The sequence below is a fragment of the Staurois parvus genome, unplaced genomic scaffold, assembly GCF_062004578.1.
Source record: "Staurois parvus isolate SC_StPar_1 unplaced genomic scaffold, SC_StPar_1.0 ptg000420l, whole genome shotgun sequence".
Taxonomy (NCBI): Eukaryota; Metazoa; Chordata; class Amphibia; order Anura; family Ranidae; genus Staurois; species Staurois parvus.
The window spans coordinates 4,425,963-4,444,563 of NW_028318216.1; positions in this window are offsets into that span (position 1 = coordinate 4,425,963).

The following is an 18,601-nucleotide window of genomic DNA, read 5'->3' on the forward strand; positions in this document are numbered from 1 at the left end:
GAAGTCTACAAGATTTGGCCAGTGATTGGATTTGGGGCTGAAAGAACAGACTGGAGTCCAGGATTACACCTAGTACCCTGGCATGAGGGGAAGGGCTGATGGTTGTATTATTGATCTTGATGGAGAAGTCAGGAGGGGGGGGCGCGGGCTGGAGGGAATAGTAAGAGCTCAGTTTTAGAAAGATTTAGTTTGAGGAAGTGGAGTGACATCCATGCCGATAGGTCACTTAGTAGGTTAGCAATTGCGAGAGGAGACTGAAGGGGTGAGGTGAGGAGTAGAAAGATAGATTTGTGTGTCATCAGCATAGAGATGGTACTCTATACTGGCCAAAATGTCCAACATCCAGTTAACATCCAGCACAGTTGTCCTCCCCCTGGTTGCATGTGTGCTTGCACGTGAAGGTGGGATTTCAATGGGAATAAAAACGCACCAAAAGTGCTTCAATCTGCGCAAATGGAGCTACAAAAGTAGCTCCAAAACTTTTTTGAGCTTCAGGCGTTCTGCTTCAGGCAACTTGGAGTGGGGATGTGAACCATCTCCATAAAGTAATATTGATTCCCCCCCGCCCCCCACCGGGCATTTTGGAGCTTCAAGCTTCGCGCTATAAAACGCTCAGGTGTGCATGGGGGCTAAGATACAAGTCAAATTTTAGACATCCACTGCAGTAGAAATTTTAGATTTGGTAAGATGCTATACAAGGGTTACATAGTGCTAAAGCACCTTTCCTCATCAGAAGACTGAGAGTTAACCGTCTGTTTAGAAGGATCCAGATCTTTTTCTTTAAAGCAAAATGGTAAGACCCTGCAAGGTTTGTAAAAAAAATACTGCAATGTATGTTGAAAACAAAGTGGAATTTCTCTATCATGGATGCATTGGACTATTTATGTTCATTACTTGCAGAGACATGCTTTTACTTTCTCTACTTTGTAGAGGTTAGATTAAGAGACCACTGACGTACTACAAGAGGATTCTACCATGCAAGAGAATACTAAGAGTAAGACCATCAACAAGAAACAAGAGACTACTAGAATGCACCAACATGTAGCAAGACACATCTTACATGTAGCAAGAGATTCTAGAGGCCAATAAAATGCTACAAGAGACTTCTGTAGAAGAAAAACAAATAGCAGAAAACTACTTAAGAACACACTTACATTTAGCAAGAGACAACTATTGGCCAACAAAATACAAAATGATTGCTAGAGGCAACCAATATACTGAAAAATCTACTAAAGACCCTCAACTTGCTACAGGACAATTTTACAGACCACTGAAAGCAAGAGAATGCTAGAGGACATCAACATGTAGCCAAGATTATGAAGTACAGAAGTGCAACAATATAAAAAAATCAAGTGTTAATAAAAAAGGACTTTACAACCCCTAATGATACATAATACTATCAAATGTGTAACCAGAAAAGATTGGAGTGAAGGGAAACACTTCTGTTTCTGAATGTCTTCTGGAGATAATCATTAATTTTGTTGTCCTTAAAGCGGAGTTCCAGCTGAAAAAATAAAAATTAAAAGTCAGCAGCTACAAAAACTACAGCTGCTGACTTTTAAAATACAGACACTCACCTGTCCCTCAGTCCAGCAGTGTCCTCACCACGGCTGTTTCCACCAGCCATCTTCTCTCCCCAGCGCTGGCATCTTCAGTGTGGGAACCCAGCTGTGACAGCTTGCGGCTTCACAGCCGGGTGCCCACTGCGCATGCGCGAGAAATGCCGTGCTTTGTGAATGGCCCCATAGTCTTCTGAGACCTGTCACGTGTCCCAGAAAACTATGGGGAGAGAAGGAGGGAGGACAACTTCCGCTTCCGATCGCCTAGGTGATCGCAGCAGAAGTGGGAGCAGGTACTTGTCAAATTCAGGTACCTGCTCAGCCCCCGCTCCCCAAAGGTGCCAATCCTTAACGGGGATCGGGGACAAATGCTCCACCCAAAAGCGGAACTTCCCCTTTTGGGTGGAGCTCCGCTTTAAACAGGAAATCCTTTGCCTATTGTGTTTGTATTTGTATGTGAAATGGACTCATGGAACAGATGGTCTTTTGGGAAAAAGGCACTGAGTGTACTGTCTTACTAACGGTTAGCCAACAGCTAACTTGCAAAACTGTCAGAAGCCATGTTGTGTTTCATTCCAAAACTGAATTTACGTTTGTGAATTGTCTTGGTAAATTGCAATATAATCACATAAACTGATATTACAATATGCTTGTAAACATGTATCTCACAAATGCATACAATGAACAAATTGCTTACAAACAGTTACCTACAAATCACACTGAATACATTGAAATGCAATCTAGCTATGTATGTGACCTTAACAAACACAATGAAAGAGTGAAAGAGACGCCATTTTTTTTGTTTTCTGTTATTTTGAAAGTGTAAATGATGGAAATAAAATCTGACTTTTATTGACATATTATGAGAATGTCTAATCTGTAATTTGATGCCTATTGGAGATTTTTCCATCTTTCCTTGGCTTCTTTATGCACATTAATACACATTTTTAGCTGGGGTGCCCAAACTTTCGATCCCCACTGTAAGTCCAATACTTGTCCCAATACTTTTGGCAATATAGTGTATATATATATATATATATATACAGTTGCAAGAAAAAGTATGTGAACCCCTTGGGATTACGTGGAGTTTTGCATGAATTGGGCATAAAATGTGCTCTGAACGTCATCTAAGTCACAACAATAGAAGAACACAGTCTGCTGAACATAATACTACACAAACATTAGATGTTGCCATGGTTTAATTGCACATAACATGTAAACATTCACAGTGCAGGGAGGAAAAAGTATGTGAACCTTTGGACTTAATAACTGGTTGACCCTCCTTTGGCAGCAATAACCTCAACCAAACGTTTCCTGTAGTTGCGGATCAGACCTGCACAATGATCAGGAGTAATTTTGGACCACTCCTCTTCACAAAACTGTTTCAGCAATATTCTTGGGATGTCTGGTGTGAATAGCTCTCTTAAGGTCATGCCACAGCATTTCAATCGGGTTGAGGTCAGGACTCTGACTGGGCCACTCCAGAAGGCGTATTCTGTGCTGTTGCAGCCATTGTTTTGTTGAATTACTTGTATGCTTTGGGTCATTGTCCTGTTGCATCACCTATCCTCTGCGGAGCTTCAGTTGGCAGACAGATGGTCATACGTTTTCCTGCAAAATGTCTTGATAAACTCTGGAATTCATTTTCCCATCAATGACAGCAATCCGTCCAGGCCCTGAGGCAGCAAAGCAGCCCCAAACCATGATGCTCCCTCCGCCATGTTTTACAGTGGGGATGAGGTTTTGATGTTGGTGTGCTGTGCCTTTTTTTCTCCACACATAGTGTTGTGTGTTCTTCCCAAATAACTCAATCTTGGTTTCATCTGTCCACAGTATATTTTGCCAGTAGTGCTGTGGAACATCCAGGTGCTCTTTTGCAAACTTCAAACGTGCTGCAATATTCTTTTTGGACAGCAATGGCTTCCTCCGTGGTGTCCTCCCATGTACTCCATTCTTGTTTAATGTTTTTCTTATTGTAGATGTGTCAACAAAAATGTTAGATTGTGCCAGAGATTTCTGTAGGTCTTTAGCTGACACTCTGGGATTCTTCTTTACCTCATGCAGCATTCTGTGCTGTGCTCTTGTAGTCATTTTTACAGGACGACCACGCCTAGGGAGAGTAGCAACAGTGCTAAACTTTCTCCATTTGTAGACAGTCTGTCTTACCGTGGACACATGAACATCAAGGCTTTTGGAGATACTTTTGTAACCCTTTCCAGCTTCATGCAAGTCAACAATTCTTGATCGTAGGTCTGAGAGCTCTTTTCTGCGAGGCATGGTTCACATCAGACAGTGCTTCTTGAAACCAGTAAACCCAAAACAGGTGTGTGTTTTTTAAGGGCAGGACAGTTGTCAGCAACACATCCAATATCATCACACTTATTGGAGTCAAGGTTGGCTCACTCCTGGCTCCAATTAGCTCTGGGAGAAGTCATTAAGCTAGGGCCTCACATACTTTTTCCTCCCTGCACTGTGAATGTTTACATGTTATGTGCAAATAAACCATGGCAACATCTAATGTTTGTGTAGTATTATGTTCAGCAGACTGTGTTCTTCTATTGTTGTGACTTAGATGACATTCAGAAAACATTTTATGCCCAATTCATGCAAAACTCCTTGTACTCCCAAGGGGTTCACATACTTTTTCTTGCAACTGTATATATATATATATATATATATATATATATATAAAAGAAGTGTGGATCAGTGATGGTGGACCCTAGTGGTAGAGGTGGTAGCAAGAATCAGTGTTGTTGCAGTGGAATGGGAAAAACATCAATAAAGAAAGAGGGAGATGAGAGCAACAGAGACTAGAGATTAAAGCTTGCTTCTGAGAGTCCAAGGGCTACTGAGAATAAATGGACACAATTGTAGTGCCATTTTAAAGTTTGGGTCAAGGGTGTCCACCAAGGTCACCTTGCTCATAAAGCAGACTTGAGTAAAAGTTTATATGACTACTGTAGGACCCAATAGTACAGGGGTACAATACAGTAAAAAAAACTATAATCTTTTTGCAAAGCAAAAAACAATATTAGGCAAATACGCTTGGATAAAAAGAATGCATATTTATTTGAGACATGAGAATCAGGAAGCTAGAAAACAATGGCATGTTGCAGAGCTGGCTATAAGATGTTAGAAGTATGAGTAATGAGACTGACCTATGATGGAGAATGGGCAGGTTATCTACTGCACTTTTTATAGAGCAATTGAATGTTTCTTGTATGAGTCAAATGGAGAGACAACAAGGGGACCCCACCACTAGACATCACTGGGACACCATTTCTCTTGCTTCACCTTGTAAGGGGCTATTTGGTAGCTAATTAGTTACCTTAGGAATTTAAATTGCCTGATTGGTAAATGTAGCTAGTGGCATAATATGTAGTTACCATTCAATAAAATTTCTATATATAACTGCTTTCACTGTCCCTGTTCAATCATGGACGTTAGTTAAAACACTTTATTTGTTTTTATACTATCCCAAAACGTAAGAAAAATTCTGATAAATCGATTCAAACTGCCTACAACTGCAGGTGTAGTTCCAGCTAAACTGCAATTTTTAGAATATCTTTTATAAATTAAATTTCTATTTAGCAGACTGTGCTGACCAAATATGACGATCAGAATGAACAGGATTAAGGGTTAGTACAATGTACTGAGGCCACTGACCATTAAAGTTTTGGAGTGCTATGAGATAAACGCATCTTTAACTGTTCCGCTCTGATACAAAGTGTTGATTTTGGATTGGACTTCAAAGAGTGCTAATCTTTGATGACGATGCATTTTATGCATTATATTTCAGAGCAAGAAAACCGGCATTGACGTGTGATGATTTCATTTTTTTTAAGAGGACAATAACAAAGGTTAGAGGGGGTTAAATTGGCTGAATGGAAAGCCTGTGATTTAGAGGAGCCTATGACAGCTTTGAGAGGGGACCTAGTGACAGATGTGGGCGATATAGCCAAGAGAGCCTGAGTGATTTCTCACCACATGCATGCCAGCCTAAGACTCCAGATAACTCGCCAAGTGCATCCCCGCCCCTAGCGACTAGAGAAATGAGAGGTGGAAGGATAAGGGACCAACTCCCATCCAAGAGAAGATTATTAAGCAATTGAAGCTCTTAAAAGTTGACAGCAGCAGACATCTCGGAAACACATCATACAAGGGTTCCCAATCCCATAGGATTTCATCATTTTATTTTAGCAGACTTTTGGGTGCTTGGAGGAGATAAGACATGTTACTTTCCCAGCACTAAAGAGTCTAATGTAATGACATTTGTTGTTCAAGAGGGTTCTGAGAATGTGCTTCTCTGTTATGTCTCTGTAGTCATGGCACATATTGCTATAAACTGTTTGCACCCCAACACAACCTGGGCTTACCGCAGGAATTTGTATTGGACAGGGACAGATTTGTGAAAGAACAAAAGGCTGCTTTGCTTTATTGTCACTTGTTTTAGATAATGGATTATACCAATTCTTTTCTCATGATAGATCCAGCACTAAAGTGGCACTTTACAGAAAGAGTGATGATGATTTTGTAAAATTATTTACCTATTGTAGTAAATAGAGATGAGCGAATCGAACATGACGAAGTGGAATTCGTTTCGAAGATTAGGAAAAATTCGATTCGCGCCGAATCCGAAAATTAGCAAACTTCGGATGCACGAATCGAATTTTCCCAAAAATGGCGGCGACATGTGTGGCGACGGAGCGGGGATCTCTGGGAAGGCGCGCAGACAAGGCGCGCTGACCCATAATGCATTCATTCATGACATGTGATCGCATTAGCCAATCAGCAGCCAGCCAGCCAGCACTGTGTAATGGTGGAGCTATAAATCGCGGCCATCTTAGAATTCTCCATTAGCCTCCGGTCATTCAAGAGAGACAGACCTGTCTGTATTAGGGACAGAGTTAGGGCCACAGAGACTTTAGGGCCACAGAATCGTTACTCAGGGACACAGAATCGTTACTCAGGAACACAGAATCGTTACTCAGGGACACAGAATTGTTACTCAGGGACACAAAATCGTTACTCAGGGACAGACACAGAATTGTTACTCAGGGACACAGAATTGTTACTCAGGGACACAGAATCGTTACTCAGGGACACAGAATCGTTACTCAGGGACACAGAATCGTTACTCAGGGACACAGAATCGTTACTCAGGGACACAGAATTGTTACTGAGGGACACAGAATCGTTACTCAGGGACACAGAATCGTTACTCAGGGACACAGAATCGTTACTCAGGGACACAGAATCGTTACTCAGGGACACAGAATCGTTACTCAGGGACACAGAATCGTTACTCAGGGACACAGAATTGTTACTCAGGGACACAGAATCGTTACTCAGGGACAGACACAGAATTGTTACTCAGGGACACAGAATTGTTACTCAGGGACACAGAATCGTTACTCAGGGGCACAGAATCGTTACTCAGGGACACAGAATTGTTACTCAGGGACACAGAATCGTTACTCAGGGACACAGAATCGTTACTCAGGGACACAGAATTGTTACTCAGGGACACAGAATCGTTACTCAGGGACACAGAATTGTTACTCAGGGACACAGAATCGTTACTTTCTGCTTCACAACCACTATTGTACGTTCAAAGAGTTAAATCCTGTTTTATGTTTGGGATGCTTATTGAATTAAAGAGTATGTCAGACAACACGCAGAGGAGGCAATGTTTCAGGAGCGAGCAGACGTGGCAGCAGAGGAAGGGGTCGAGGCAGCACTAGTCGCAGCCAGAGGCCAGTGCTCCCGGTGTCATCCAGCGGTCGTGTCTCCACCGACAACCCTGCCGTCATCGATTGGTTGACTCGGTCGTCTTCCTCTTCCCAGGTCACCTCTGACACCTACAGCCAACGGTCGGTGGGTACGTCAGACACAACCGTTAGTTGGCATGGCCCGGGAGCAAGCCCACTGAAATCACGTGTCCTCGACCTGCCCCTGTCCTTTGGTGTTCCCTCACCAAGCGAAGTATCGCATGCTGTGGGCTCAGCCCCACTGTACAGTGAGGAAGAGCTAACAGAGGGCGGTCAGGAACGGGGGGAGACATCCGCCTCTTCAGCAGCCAGGCGAAGAAGTACTGGCGAGGAGAGTGGCTCGGTAGCCGGTCTAGAGACAGGTCTGTCTCCTGACCCACACGCAGCCGAGGGGGCTAGTAGTGACGCGGAGCCCCCAATTGATGATGATGAGGCTGATCGCACTTGGCAGCCTCGTCGTCATCAGGCTATTGCTTCCGCATCATCAGGAGAAGAGGGTGCCAGAGTGCCAGCGAGCAAAACAGTCGGTGGGTTGCCCAGGAGGCAGCAGGGTCGCAGCAGTGTCAGTGGAGGCAAACGGCCACGGAGTAGAGCACCAGCTCCATTGCAGCCTACCACCACGGCCAGTAGTGGTGCCGGTGTGCACGGAGGAAGTAGCAGTCAGCCAGTGAGGAGTAGCGGGGGCAAAGTTTCGTACTCGGCGGTGTGGCAATTTTTCGTCAAGGCGCCCGAGGAAGTAACCGTAGCCGTATGTCGACTATGTGGCCAGAAAGTCAAGCGTGGCCAGGGGGCCCATGTTGGGACTACAGCGTTGCGTCAGCATATGCAGCGTCGCCATTCGGTGGCCTGGGAAAACCGTGATAAAGATACGGCGGTTCTGCCTGCCCCAGCCCCCGCTCCATCACCCGCTCCGTTACTTGCTCCGTCACCCGACGTCAATCGCCCTCTATCAGCCAGTCAAGGCTCCAACACCTCTGCTGAGGGGAGTTGTTGCTCGTTGGCATCTTCCGCTCGTTCAGATGCTCCTTCTCCTGCTACTCCTCTTCACGGATTCCGTCAGCAGTCTTTCTTGGAATCCGTTTCCAAGAGACAACAGTTTGCGAGCACGCACCCGATGGTGCAGAAGCTGAACGTCCTCCTGGCCAAGTTGCTGGTGCTGCAGTCCCTCCCTTTCCAAGTGGTGGACTCAGCACCTTTCCGAGAAATGATGGCTTGTGCCGAGCCGCGGTGGAGAGTGCCAAGCCGGCATTTCTTCGCCAAAAAGGCAGTACCAGCCCTGCATTCACATGTAGAAGAGATGGTGGGCCAGTCTTTGAGCATGTCGGTCTCTGCCAAAGTGCACGGCAGCGCCGAGGTGTGGAGCTGTAACTACGGTCTGGGACAGTACATGTCATTTACGGCCCACTGGGTGAACGTGGTGCCGGCACAGCCGCACCAGCAACTTGGACAGGTCACGCCGCTTTTGCCTCCACGTTTGCACGTCCTTGGTCCAGCAAAGATGTCCGCCTCTACCACCTCTTCTTCCGCCGTGTCCTCAGCCGCCACCCCCGTGCCAAGTCCCATTACCCGACCGGCATATCACATGTGCAGGGCGCAACGGTGTCATGCTGTGCTGCACCTGGTATGCCTTGGCGAACGTAGTCACACAGGGGAGGAACTTCTGAGTGTAATGAACAGAGAAATCGACAGATGGCTGTCTCCGCGCAAACTGAAAATCGGAACCATGTTGACCGACAACGGAAAGAACATGGTGTCTGCTCTGCGTCAAGGAAGGTTGTGCCATGCGCCATGCATGGCTCACGTGTTCAATCTGGTTGTCAAGCGGTTCCTAAAATCCACCATCCCACTGCAAGACATCCTTAAAATGTCACGTAAACTTTGCATGCATTTCAGCCATTCCTACACCGCAAAGCACACCCTCCTTGAGCTGCAGCGGCAGAACGGAATTCCACAGCATCGCCTGATCTGCGACGTTGCAACAAGGTGGAATTCAACCCTACATATGTTAGACCGCCTTTACGAACAGCGAAAGGCCATCACCGATTTCCTGATTTTACAAGCGGATAAAGGTACTCCCCTGTGTAACTTAGATGTCAGCCATTGGCAGCTCATGCGTGACACCTGCCGCTTGCTCAGGCCCTTTGAGGAGGCCACGCTATTCGTGAGTCGGCAGGACTATGGGATGAACGACGTCATTCCTCTGTTGCACGTCCTGGAACAAATGCTGTTAACAATGGCTGGTCAGGGTGCGGTAGACGTGGCGCACAGATCTCAACGCCACATGACCCCTGTGGGGGCAGGACAGGAAGAAGAGGAGGAGGTAGAGGAGGACATTGGTGCTCAGGAATTATTGAGTGAAATGGGTGGTTTTTCCACTCAGCGGACAGGAGTGGAGGAGCAGGAGCATCTGGTAGAGGAGGAGGAGGAGACAGAGGACCCAGACGCACCGTGGCAGTATGCTGTGGAGATGGAGGCAGGGAGTCCCTCGCATTCCTTGGCACAAATGGCCCATAGCATGCTCGGTTGCTTGCGTAGCGACAGCCGAATAATAACCATCAGACAGAGGGATGACTTTTGGCTGTCCACCTTGTTGGACCCTCGCTACCGTTCAAAAATGGTGGCCTTTTTCACACCTGCTGAGAGGGAGGCCAAAATAAAGTACTATAAAAACCACCTATGTAGTCAGTTGGTCTCTGCCTTTCTGCGCCAACGTCCATCCTCAGACACTGTGGGCCCTGTGCGCTCGCGTTCCGCTGCCATGGCAGCAGGGGAGGGGTGGGGTGGTAGGAGCAGTGGCAGCTCCACCAGCAGTGGCTGCCTCATTCTGCAGTAGCTTTCTTCACCAGCGCAGTGAGGAAACTACTAACCAGCCGCAGCAGCAGCAGCATCAGGTGGACCTGGAGCAGGACCTCAAACAACAGGCTCGGGCCTACTTGGACAGCGCCCTGCCAACCGAGGTAGACAATCCCCTTGACTACTGGGCAACGAAACTTGACCTTTGGCCCCAACTAGCTGAATTTGCCCTTGAAAGGCTGTCATGCCCGACTATTAGTCGTCTCCCCACGCTGCTGCTGGGGGGACTTTTTAACATAGGCCTCTGTATGGCCTTCAATTTTAGCTGCTTACACTCCGCCACTCTGCCATGGGCCCCTGTACCGCCTCCTCATGCTGCTGCCAGGCCCGTAATCTGCCATGGGCCCCCGTACCGACTCCTCATGCTGCTGCCAGGCCCGTAATCTGTCATGGGCCCCTGTACCGCCTCCTCATGCTGCTGCCAGGTCCAGAGTGTGTCATGGGTCCCTGTACGGCCTCCCATTGCTGCTGTCTCCATCGCCACACTCTGCCATGTGCCACTTTCAGGTCTCCTCACACTGCTGGTGGGTTCCATTTTGTCATAGGGTGCTGTATGGCCTCCCATTGCTGCTGCCTCCACCGCCACACTGTGGCTCCACACTCTGGTTTTGGCCCCGTGACTGCCCAAATGAGTGGAGTGTGCGGTGATTCTAAGATCGACGGCACTCATCTGCATGTCATACTGACTGACAGTATTAGTTCTCTTCCCCAGCAGACTCCAAGGGCATTTAAATTAAAGGTACAGTGTTCTGCACTAATATAAAGGCTCTCTGAAGCCTAGAAACACCCTTTTTATAAGTTAAATTCGCAGCGAATATATTCGCCTCGAATCGAATTTATTCTGCGAATTCGGCGAATCAGCCGAATCGAATTTTTGAATAATTCGCTCATCTCTAGTAGTAAAGGTTTACAAGATATATAAGGTGAATGCACCTATGAAAGTCCCTTTGTGAGTGTTGTCATCCAAAACATCTGTAACCAGACTTGGTACACCAGCCAATAGTGGGCTTTTAATTCCAGCACTCACAAAATACAACCATGGATAAAGTATAAAAAGATTTTAGAAAATGTTTTATTTACTTTAATATAAATGAAAAACACTTGGATATATTGGTCATAGTGCTCTCTAGGAGCCATTAATAATCACATGGACATACTGTATTTATGATATAGTGTTATCTGCAACCAACTTAGTAATAGTATTTTGCTCTAAATACCAGTACAGTTTAATCATACAGAAGCATGGGTCTGTGTGGTCCATGGTGAATAGGCCACTTCTTCAGGGGTGTATGATTGGACTTTTAGGGAGTAAAATAATATTGCTGAGATGGTTACAGATACTATATGTATATGTCGTAGATGTATCCATCCATATGTCCTATGTATATAGAAGTTTTTATTTTACGTTTATGTATAAATACTGTATAATTTTTTTTATAAAATATACATACTTTATATATGGTTGGTGATTGTTCTTTGTGAGTGCTGGAATTAAAAAGTCTGCATTTGTTGGTGTACTAATTTTGGATAGTAATGTATTAAAGTTCCACATCCAACTAATAAATATATATGAGATTTTAATCTCTTTGATGATCAAAGACTGCTATTCCAAAGAGCAATTATGGATACAATATTTGCTGGCCCTGAGGTGCAGCATTACCTGTATGTGGTGGCATTTGTGAGTCAGACGTCCAGATTTATGTTGGCAGCATTGTCATTTCTTTTATGTGATGAAGAATGAAGGTGTTAGAAGGAATCTACCATTTTAAATTTGGTGTTCTATATAAAAATTTTTGTTTTTAAGGTTTGACCTATCGATTTTTTAAAATTTTGTGTAAGTTAGTTGATTACCCTATACTTAAGGGGTGAGTATAATTAAATTTGAGATCTCATTATAAAACTTTACAATTTTTATGAATTTTGGAAAGCATGGATATCTGCACTGCCTGAGCCCACATACCTGATATAACCATTATGAGAGAATCCAATTCCTCAAGGGAAAATGAGAGGTATGTGGAAACATCCAAAACTTCAATTTGGACAGAAACAGTCATGAATAGGGAGATTTCGATGATGGTAGTTTCCAAGACATAAAAGAAGTCAGGGGCTGACTTAAGCCACCACTCTTTACTTATAATTAAATTACCACATTTGAGTGGATTGGCCCTTTAAGTACAGATGTTACTTTATAAATCTGTTATTTCATTACTTTAGGAAAGTCTATGTTTTATGTTCACTAGATCTTCAAGGACTTCTCAAAGCCAGCAGTTCTGATGAAAGCTGTTTGTGGATTTTTTCAAAACTATAAACTAAAAAAGCCATTTTGAAAACTACCACCTGTAGTAGTTGGCTGTAAGGCTTCAGAAATAATGCAAAAGAGTGAACAGACAGTATATGTCTTCATCAGCTGTGTTTTCCTCAGATGCTCGAGCTTTGGGAAGGATTATTCACTAAGATGGTGCAGAAATACATATTAAAATGTAGTAAAGATACAAATTCCATGGCGTATTTATCCTAGCGGGCATAGGATCAGGGGGCTAATAAAGGGCCTATTGCTAAGGGTTAATATTATGGAGGTTAATTGTAGCTTATTATTCTGAGGGATAGTTTTTAAAGAGACATGGCATTATGTGGAGAAGAGTCAAATAGCACCAGCCAAACATGTATGAGTCACATTACCAGGGGCGGACTGACCATTTGGAAACTCGGGCAGTGCCCGAGGGCCTGGGGTCAGTAGGGGGCCCCATGAGATGCCCCTGGTACCTTTTTCATAGGCTTTTTTGAGTTTGGACAAGGACACAGGGGCCCCATGATCCCCTATTGCCCGGGGGCCCCATGAGTTGTCAGTCCGCCCCTGCACATTACGCTACTGTGGGAAGATTACATTGTAGCCTGGTTATTCTGTGAAGGCCTTGTTTACATAGGGTGCACAATATCATACTCCTATGGAGGGCAATATTTACCTGCAAAGGGATGCACAGGTTTCCCATATATCCCCTGCAGGCAGGCCCATTCATGATTATTGGGAGACAGTGACTATACAGACACAATTGCTGTGTCCAAATTTGACATTCGTGTGGGTGCGGGGAATTTTGGTGCATGTCTCTGAATTCACTAAAGTTGCATTCAGGGACATGCACCCTCACCAACACTGATGTCATATTGGGACACAGTGGCTGTGTCCGTGCAGCCGCTGTGTCCCAATAGACATCAAAAAGACTGCCTACATTGGGATGCACAGAACCTCTGCATCCCAAATCAATATTTGGCGTTACCACCCTTTTCCTTCCAAACAGCATCAATTCTTCTAGGTACACTTGCACACAGTTTTTGAAGGAACGTGGCAGGTAGGTTTTTCCAAACGTCTTAGTGAACTAACCACAGATCTTCTGTGGATGTAGGCTGCCTCAAATCCTTGATGTTGTTGAGATTGGGGCTCTGTTGGAGCCAAACCATCACTTCCAGGACTCCTTGTTCTTTTTGCTGAAAATACTGTAATTCTAATGTCCTTGGCTGTATGTTTGGGGTCGTCACATGCCTTCCTTGATTTTATGGCATGCTGGATAGGTATCTGCCTGTATTTCTCAGCATTGAGGACACCATTGATCCTGACCAAATCTCCAACTCCATTTGCAGAAATGCAGCCCCAAACTTGCAGGGAACTTCCACCATGATTAACTGTTGCCTGCAGACACTCATTATTATACTGTTCTCCAGCCCTTTGTGAACAAACTGCCTCCTGCTATATTGCAAATTTTGACTTACAAGTCCAGAGCATTTGCTACCATTTTCTGCACCCCAGTTCCTATGTTTTTGTGCATAGTTTAGCCACTTAGCCTTGTTTCCACTGAGGTATGGCTTTTTGGCTGCAATTATTCCATGAGAGCCACTTCTGGCCAGACTTCTCTGGACAATAGATGGATGTAGCTGGTTCCCACTGGTTTCTGCCTATTCTGTGCTGATGGCACTGCTGGACATCTTCCGATGTTGAAGGGAATTAAGCATGATTTGTCTTTCATCTGCTGCTTTTATTTGCTTTCCTTGGCCAACCACTGCATCTTTAGTCCTCAATGTTGCCCATTTATTTGTGCTTCTTCAAAAGAGCTTGAACAGCACATCTTGGATCCCAAGTTTGCTTTGAAATCTTGGCCTGGGAAGGAACTTGCTGATGCAGTATAACTACCTTTTGTCTTGTTGCTGTGCTCAGTATTGCCATGGTGTATGACCTGTGACATGAAGCTGTCTTCCACAACCTCACCTTTGGCTGTTGTTCATCCTGTTTTAGGCCTGTTAATGACTGTGTTTAAACCTACATATGAAATTAATGATCATTATCCCCTGCCTGGTATAATTGGTTAATTATACACCTAACTCTACTCCTACACAGTGGCATTGCTATGGGGGTGCGGGGGGGTACAGACCACACCCAGATGACACCCACCAGACCGGTGACATCCAGAGCCAGATAAACATAGGGGCACAACAGATCCTACTGTTCTTGCTGCTCAGCGTCCCTAGGAACAGCTGGTTGTTAAGGCTCCACGCTGAGCACCTGACAGCCAGGCAGCCAATAGACAACTTCCACAGAAAAATGGGAGGTGGCGTACTGTGATTGGCAGCAGCACGAGCCATGGAGAGCACGGGCAGATCCAGAGTTCTACAATGATGCTTCTCCTTGGATGCAGCAGAACTAGCAAGCTGGTAACGTGACGGAGAATCTGAAAGAGGTGCGCAAACTTAAGAGAGAAACAGACAGGAGCATCACAGGAGGGGTCTATAAGAATGACAAGCAGGTGGACAGAGAGACATAGAGGGAGCACTGAGAACAATGGAGGGAGAACTGAGAGACATGCAAGGAGGACTGAGAGGTGTGGAGGGAGAACTGAGATACGTACAGGGAGGACTGAAAGACATGGAGGGGTTTATGAGAGGGACATGAAGGTGGACTAAGAGACATGTAGGGAGGTCTGAGAGACATAGAGGTAGGACTGAGAGATGTGGAGGGAGAACTTAAAGACATGGAGGGGTATATGATAGGGATATGGAGGTGGACTGAGAGACATGGAGGGAGGACTGCGAAACATGCAGCGATAACTCAAAGACATGCTTGGTGGACTGAGAGACATGGAGGGAGGACTAAGATACATGGAGGGAGGACTGAGAGACATGGAGGGAGGACTAAGATACATGGAGGGAGGACTGAGAGACATGGAGGGAGGACTGAGAGACATGGAGGGGTATATGAGAGGGACAACGAGGTGGACTGGGAGACATGCAGGGAGAACTCAGAGACATGCAGTGAGGACTAAGAGACATGGAAGAAGGACTGAGAGACGTGGAGGAAGGACTGAGAGACATGGAGTGAGAACTGAGGGACATGGAGGGAGGACTGAGAAACATGGAGGGAGGACTGAGAGACATGGAAGGAGGGCTGAAAGACATGGAGGGGTATATGAGAGGGACATGGAGTTGGACTGAGAGATATGGAGGGAGGACTGAGAGACATGCAGGGAGAACTCAGAGACATGCAGGGAGGACTGAGAGACGTTGAGCGGATAATAGAAATATACAAAGGGAATAACCAAGAGACATAGAAGGGGTATATGAGAGGAAAGAGTAGAGTAGGGGTATGGATGGGTATATGAGAGGGAAAGAATAGAGATATGCAGGTGGAATCCTATAGATTAGTATTAAGTTGCACATTTTTTTCGGAATTTTTTGAAAGCACACCAAAAGTCCCACAAGCTGCATCTTTGGTGCACTTTCAGAAAACATGGTGTGGTGTCACCATGTTTTACCACACCAGGTGACACCAATCCTAGACGCTATTGATCCTACAAAATTCCTGACTTTGTGCACCTGCACAAAGTGTGAAGTGATAGAATTGATACTGGTTCAAAGCCAAAGAATAGTCACACCAAATACTGGTTTGATTTACATTTTTCTTCTGTTAGCTCACTTTGCGTTTCGTATATTGATACAAATAAACATTTAAAATATATATTTTTAAGGCATTCTTACTGTACCTCATTTCTTCACACCGACCTAACTTGCACAGCACTGGATACATTCATTATGTGATCAAGATTTGTGAGTGATTTTTTAAAGCAATTTTCATGGAACTTAGTCAGAATGTGTATAATTATAAAATGCAAGGAAACCCACAATATTAATACTAGTAAAATAATCATTACGGAAGGTAACCATCCATAATAGGCATGCATGCACACAGAAGTAATTTTAGTACAGTCAATTCATCATCTCCTCATAAAGCTATAAATCAAGGATAGATTTAGTGACAACTCATATAGGATGAATTCACATTATTATTTCAATAATTCATTTCTGACAAGCCATGATGTACTGTACTTTGAGCTACTTTGGTTTTCAGTACGCTGGGACTGCTCTACTTTCCCCCTATCATTCAGTAACAATTTTTGTTTTCTAAATGTAGGAACATTTATCCTATTTTATTTTTTTGTATATTTTGCACTTGCATGCATTGCTTTCCTCACTCCCAATTAGAAGGGTGTAGTTCCTTGGATTTACCCTAAAAGGTATGGGGGTGGGGGGCATGTGGCCTTACGGTCAGGTCCCTCCCCCTTCCTCCCTTCACCACACTGAACATGGAACAAAAAAAAAGAGGAGAGATTTGTTTGAAAAGATAAGAAAGACAACCATAGATCAGAAAGTCAAAATAAAGGCTATACCCCAAGTAGTATGATGATCTGATAACTATAGAACATTATTAAGTGTAAGGTTCATGGGAGCGTAGTCAACCTCACTGGAGGTGGCCACAAAAGGGAAACAGACCCCAGATTGAACAGAAGGATAGTGCAGATAGTAAATTAAGAGCCAAGGAAAATTTCCAAAGAGATACTTCAAGGTCCATGTACATCAGTGTCTAATTGCATGATCCATAATTTTTTTGAGTGACAGTGGGCTCAAAGAAAGAAGGAGAACATTAAAAAGTCAGACTGTAATTTGTTAAAATGCATATTGACAGGCTGCAGCACTTGGGAGAATATTCTGTGGACAGGACTGGAGCTTTTTGGCATGTCACATTAAAAAAAAAAAAAGCTTTCAAAGAAAAGAAACATAACAACTTCAAAACATGGAGGAGGTTCAATTATGTTTTGGGGCTGATTGGTGGAATCTTGTAGAGAATGTCTTGAATTTGTGCAGGGCACAAAAGAATCCCAAGCCTGTAAATTAATTCTGGACTGAGCTATACTGCTCTGTGTCTAAAAGCTCTTTCTCAGTTGCAGCTCATGGGTCCTTGAATAGGAAAATGACTCAAAATACATACTGCAGCTAAAAACACCCAAGAATAGATAAGGTCAAAGCATTGGTGTTCAGATTTGAATCCTATTAAACTTCTAAAGTAAGTATTGAATCATGCAGCCTGATGAAGGTACCCTTAAAGCCTGAGACATCTGGGGCAGTTTGTTCAAGAAGAGTTGGTCAAACTAATTGTTGGCAGGTGCAGAAATCTCATTGGGATCTACAGAAATCACTTGTTTGTAGAGATTGTCTCTAAAGGTTGTGCAACAAAATATTTGGATAAGGGTTCCATCATTTTTGACCATGCCATTTTCATTTGTTTTAATTTAAAGAATATTCTGTTGGATCACAAATTAAAAACAATTTCTGATTTTTATTAAATATGGATTCAACAATAATGGATAACTTTGGTTACGTCAGAGAAAACTGTGGCTTCTCCTGTTTTTTATGGATGAATACAAACAAATATGTGCACATTTGTATTATTGTTATGCTGCTAAAAAAAAAAGGTTTAAATGTGGTATGCTTTGATCCTTTATGACCTTGGTCATATTAAAATGGTGTTCTTTATGAGAATCTTTGCTGGCTGTTTATTATCTGGCACTGGACTGGTGATGACATTGTTTGATGGTTATTATTTGGCATATCAATAATGTTAGCACTTCTTACTCTTATTAAGAGGTGGCCATAATTGTGTCCTATGAGAAATAAACAGTGATTTAGGAGTAAATTGATTCAGTTCTGGCTCACTGCATCCAGTGGAGCTGCATTTTTGCTGTTAGGTAAATTTAGCTTGTCTCACTGTACTCAGTGTAGCTGAAATTCTGGGTTAGGCAAATTTAGTTCTAGCTCACTGTAGTGTGTGCAGCTGCATGTCATTTTTAAGGGTTTGCGCTGTGTCTCACAGGCTGCAGATTTAATTGCTATCACTCTGCATCTTTAGAGCTACCTGGACAATTCTGGAACATAGGTGTGATTGGGTATAATGTAAATGGGCAGCCAATCTTTATGAGCCCTGCACAGGTGGCTGCTGGAAAAGGGGTATAAATAGTATGCAATCTTGAGCTTGCTTGTCTTGTCCTTGAGAAGAGGAGTCCAGCCTAGAGGGCTTGAGCCATGTGCTTGCCTGGCCAC